Consider the following 5806-nt stretch of genomic DNA (forward strand, 5'->3'; position numbering starts at 1 on the left):
GATCTAACGTTCGTGCATGGACCAAACGTTGGAAACCAACGATTGCCGTGGTCCAAACGTGGGAAACCAACGTTGGCCGTGGTCCAAACGTTGGAATCCCACGTTTGGCCACGAAATTTTTTTATTTTTAATTTTTTTTTTTAAAAAAAAATCTCCGTGGCCAAACGTGGGATTCCAACGTTTGGACCACGGCCAACGTTGGTTTCCCACGTTTGGACCACGGCCAACGTTGGTTTCCCACCTTTGGACCACGACAAACGTTGGTTTTCAACGTTTGGTTCATGGTCGATTGTTGAACCTCAACATTTAGTCCATGACCTAGTTCATTTTTTTTTTAAAAAAAAAACCGTGTTTAATACGTTTATTTGCCGATTTTTTAAATTTAATTAAGTTTTCTAGTCGATGTGCGTTAATTTCTAACATCTTTTAATTGGTTATTTAATGCAATGAGAGATCGAAATGTAGTTGGTTTTTACTAGAATTTGAGGAGAAATTTTTTAGAGAGAGAAAATAGTGTAATTATGCAAAAGGCATTATCGTCTTTTGGAATGAAAACGCCGACGATATTTACTAAAACATCGACGATATTTACAAATCGGATTCTAAAACTAACGAAATTCATGCCTAATATAGAAGACTTATAGAGGACTTGATTGATACGTTCCTTGACTTATGAAGAGGAAGATATGGTATGATCTTTGACCAAAGATTTGATGGAATTATTATTATTAACATTTTCGCTTAAGATGGACGGTCTTAGACGAAGACCAATCTTGGAAGACAACTCAAGGAAACGAGGCTTGTATAGGGGTTTGGTGAGGGTGTCAGCAAGTTGGTCATTGCCATTAATGTGTTGTATCCGAATAGAACCAAGACGAACTTGCTCCTTAATAAAATGGAACGCGAGAGATAGATGTTTCATTCGAGAATGAAACACAGGGTTAGCCGAATAGTGTGTGACACTCGAGGTTGTCACAAAGAAAATACACGGTGCCTGAATAGTAGTAATGCAGAGTTCTTGAAGAAGAGACCTTAGCCATAGGAGTTCGATGTTGTGTCGACTATAGCTCGGAACTCAGCTTTTGTCGAAGATCGAGAGAGTGCTCGTTGCTTTTTAGAGGACCACGAGATATGATTCCTTCCCAAGTAAACAAGGTCGTAGCCGGTAGTGGAGACATAGTCACTAGGATCACCTCCCCAATCGGCATCACAATAGGCGTGAAGACGGAGAGGGGACGAGCTTGTGAGATGTATACCAAGATGTATGGTAACTTGCAGATAACGAAGAAGACGTTTTAAGGCAGTCTAGTGAGTGGAGGTGGGGTGTGTGAGAAATAGGGCAAGTTTGTTGACGGGGAAGATGATGTCGGGTCGGGTTAGTGAGAGATATTGAAGGCTGCCAATTATAACTCGACAGTCGGTTTCATTTTCGACTGGGTGGGTGGGTTCAGCTATAAGAGGAGGGTGAGATATCATGGGGGTGGAGGCAGGAATACAGTCTTGGTAATTGTGTTTGTGGAAAAGATCCGACGGGTACTTAGTTTGATTGAGGTGGAGGCCGGTTTTGGTGGGTGTGACTTCTATTCCGGGGAAGTAGGAAAGAGGTCCAAGATCTTTGAGGGAAAACGTGTCGGACAAAGAGATATAAACGTAGCAATGTGGGTTTTGTTCGGACCGGTAACGATAATGTCGTCAACGTAGATAAAAACGTATAATGTAATAGATGAGGTGACAAGAATGAAGAGCGATAGATCAAAGAGGGAGTTTCGAAAACCACTGTTGACGAGATGGGGTTTGAGTTCCGTGTACCATGCTCTCGGGGCTTGTTTGAGACCATATATTGCTTTATTTAATTTGAAAACATACTCGGGTTTTTCCGGATCAAAGAAACCCGGCGGCTGAGTCATGAAAACAAAGTCAGTTAGGTGACCTTGAAGAAAGGCATTATTGATGTCGAGTTGATGGAGGTGCCAATGTTGAGTGACGGCAATGGTAAAAATGAGTCGAATGGTTGTGGGTTTAATCAGAGGACTAAAGGTTTCCGAGTAATCAATGCGAGGTCTTTGGTGAAAGCCCTTGGCAACGAGCCTCGCTTTGTGTTGTTTAATGCTTCCATCGACATTGTACTTAATTCAGACCCATTTGCATAATTGCATCCAACGACATTTGGGGCTTGGTCACGAGGGACGAGGGTCCATGTGTAGTTCTTTAAAAGAGTCTGGTGTTCGTCTGCCATTGCAGCCCGCCACCATGGGTTAACAAGGGCTGGTTTGGTTGTTGTCGTAGTGGTGTGGCAGATTGTAGAAGGACAATTTCGGCATACTTCGGTTGATTCCTATTGATTCCGATTCCGATTCGGAAAATGAGGTAAATCATCTTAAGAAAAAGGTTCGATCTTTCTCCAAAGACAAAGTTTGTCTTCTTTTAGACCAATTTATTGATAAGTGTCGTGCAAAATAATAAACTAGAAGCTATGCAAGATGAAATTGAGGACATAGCTGAAGAAAATCTCAATTTAAAAGAGTGTCAAAATGAAGTTGATCAACCTAGTTCATCATTGAGTCTTGAAAAAAAGATTAAAAAGCTCCGAAAACATAATCTGTTTCTAGCTAAAAGGGTTGATGTAACGCATGCAACAGAGCACTGCATTGTTGCATCAGTGTCTAAAAAAGGAGATGAGTCCCTCGTTAAAACTGTGTCATCACTAACCAAAGAACGTGACCAACTTTTGATTGATCTAGCAACATGTGAAAGTCAAAAAGATGATCTTGTCAAAATTGCTGAGATGTTGAACGACGAGTGATAGGCTTATCGTGTACCTATGCAAAGATGATTACCCTAGACACAAATTAATGTAGTAATAGGGGAGTGGCAAACAACAGTAAGGGATGCACTTTTAGATGTTGGAATTTCGCCTTTCAATGGATTTACTTATGATCACAAGTATGGCACTAAGGTTGGTGGCACTATTTTCGAGGAGAATGGCCGTCGTCATTCTGCTGCCGAGCTTTTAGCGTCTGCCAACCCGGTTACGCTTGATGTCCTTGTCCAAGCCACTGTCCAACGAACCACTTTCAACAGCGAAGGTATACATTTGTATAGACATGTACTCGGGCCGGGCTGGCCAGAGGGCGGGGCGGGCTCTCCTGGTCAGACCTGGGCCGGGTCGGACTGGGATTTGTTTGGTGGGGGTCGGGGCCTGAGGCGGGCCAAGCCTTGCCAATTTATTTATTTTAATTTTATTTTTGCTAAAATGGCGGGCCAAGGGCAGGCTGGGCGTGAATTTTAAATAATGAGCCAAGGCGGGCCGGGCTAGGTCAGCCCGTGCTAATGGCCAGCTCTACATACGTATGATTATTATAAAGTCAATGTCAAGTTGGTAATCTGGTGAGTTGGGTATGGTTTAGGTCGTGTCAATGCGAGCTTAGTCGTATTGGTTTAGGTTTTTTCGGTTCAGTATCACCACTTCACCTATTTGTTGGGAAATAGGTCAAATGTTATACCAGGCTTCGATCGAGTCAGTGATCAGTCTAGCCTTGACATTCCACTTTAGACAAAAAAAGGATATTCCACATGGTAATCCCGTGTTTTTTTATTTTCTACATGGTAACATTATTTTCACCAAAAACGCTTTTGACGAGCCATAACTCACAACCATGAGTTCCGAAAGCGACGATTTTTTTTCCAAATAAAAGATATCATCAATTTGAAAAAAAAATGCCGCATTCGGAACACGCTACAAAGAGGTACGGTCAATCAAAGTTTAAAGTTTGACTAGCCGTAATTCTTGCCAGGAGTTCAGAAACTGAAATTTTTTTTCTAGATTAAAGATCTCGTAAAGCCGGTCAATTAGAAAAAAAAAATCATCACTTTCAGAAGTTTTGATCGTGAATTATGGTCAGTCAAATGCGTTTTTATTAAAAACGAAGTTACCATGTAGAAAAAAAAAAAACACGAGGTTTCAAGAAATTTCAAGGACAGTCTTTGATCCAGACTGTCGGGATTACGAAGAAGGGTGTGTATATTGAAGCTAGTAATGGGTTCGGTCAGTCTACTAGTAGTATTCTTCGTCACCATGGGATCGCTTCTGCTGAGGTTCGTGTCTATACTTCTGTATTCGATCATTTTGTATTTAGCCTTGTAATGATTTATTCCACCGAATGGCCCGCTTTTCGAGTCTACTCGACTCGATCGAAAAATTGACCAGGCCCGTATAACTCGACCAGAATGTTTATTGTTCACCGAAAAATGATCCAAACAGAAATGACCTACCGACCCGTCCGGACTGAATTTTTGCAAACCCTAAATTGACCCGACTTGGATGACCCGTTTGCAGTCTAGACTCGATTGCAAATCGATAATTTTTGTGATCTTGTATTTAGCCTGTAATGATTCCACCCGAATGACCCGCTTTTCGAGTCTACTCTAACTTGACTAGACTGGCAAAATTGACCAGGTCCGAATAACTCGACCCGAATGTTTATTGTTGCAAATTGGTTACTATCCATAGATAGCTTGATAATAGTTTACCGAAAAATGATTCAAACACGAAATGACCGCCCGACTGTCCCGACTGAATTCTTGCAAACCCTAAATTGAACCGACCTGGATGACCCGTTTGCCAGTCTAGACTCGATCGCGAATAATTAATTTCACCGATATTGTCTTTGATTTGGGCAGATTGGTCACCGTCAACAATCCCTCCAAGACTAAGAACACACAAGGCAATCCAAGACTACAAAAACAGGAAACAAGACTTACCCTTTGAGGTATTCAATGGAGGATTCATCTTAGGAAAGATAAGCGAGACCGAGATCCATAGGACATCTCAAGCCGATTGACACGAATGTCGACAATAATCCCATTGTCACCTTCAACTACTTCAATCACCCTCATGATCTAAGAAAATGTGTCGAAAGCATAAGGATAATTGAGAAATTAGTCAAATCCAAGCATTTTGTAGATTACACTGAACCGATGAAGAAATCACTCGAAGTTGCTTTGAATATGAGTGTGCAGCAAATGTTAATCTCATTCAAACAAACTAATGATACTCGTCTTTAGAACAGTTACAGAAGGACACTTTGTCATCACCATTTGGCATTATCATGGAGGTTGCCAGGTTGGCAGGGTAGTTAACCATGACTATCGGGTTCTTGGTGTTGATAGGATTCGAGTCATTGACGGGTCTACCTTTACTGAGTCCCCTGGAACCAATCCTCAAGCTACTGTCATGATGATGGGAAGGTAACTAAATATACTGTCTGTCGCACTGCATGTACGATCATGAGTTTGTGACCTGTGTTTGAATCCCGTCAGCATCAAATTTCTTCAGCTAGTTTATTTATGATGTGCAGGTACATGGGAGTGAAGATCCTGAGAGAAAGACTTGGAAAAGGAGCTAATGTATAGGGAGTTTTCTGCCAATGATTAGTTATTACAGATGATGAACTAAGTAGATTTTGTGTGATCTTTGTTTATTAATTTATTAATGTCTTATCTTTTTTATTAATTTTATAATTAATTATTGTCAAGTAATTGTAGAGAAATAGTGTAGCCAAAATGGTAAATGTATTGGTTGTGACTTGTGGTGTTAGAAAACAGTTTGCTTTTCTTCATTATGGACCATCAGAGACGAACCCCTGTCTATTTTAAAAAATCGACTAGGGTTTGTCTCACGAGATAGTTAGAACAAAGACTTGCAATCATCAATGCAGATTTGCGATTTTCATTATGGATCATCACCGACGAACCCTATCTATTTTAAAACTGTTTTCATTTACTACCGAACATCATTGAGATAGTC

General features: G+C 40.8%; 1 pseudogene; it reads left to right on the forward strand.

Moving 5' to 3' along the window:
* The first annotated feature begins 2473 nt into the window (after window positions 1–2473).
* On the forward strand, window positions 2474–5534 carry LOC141589701 (protein HOTHEAD-like; annotated as a pseudogene).
* The last annotated feature ends 272 nt before the right edge of the window (window positions 5535–5806 follow it).

This window comes from Silene latifolia, chromosome 7 (assembly GCF_048544455.1).
Source record: "Silene latifolia isolate original U9 population chromosome 7, ASM4854445v1, whole genome shotgun sequence".
Classification (NCBI taxonomy): Eukaryota; Viridiplantae; Streptophyta; class Magnoliopsida; order Caryophyllales; family Caryophyllaceae; genus Silene; species Silene latifolia.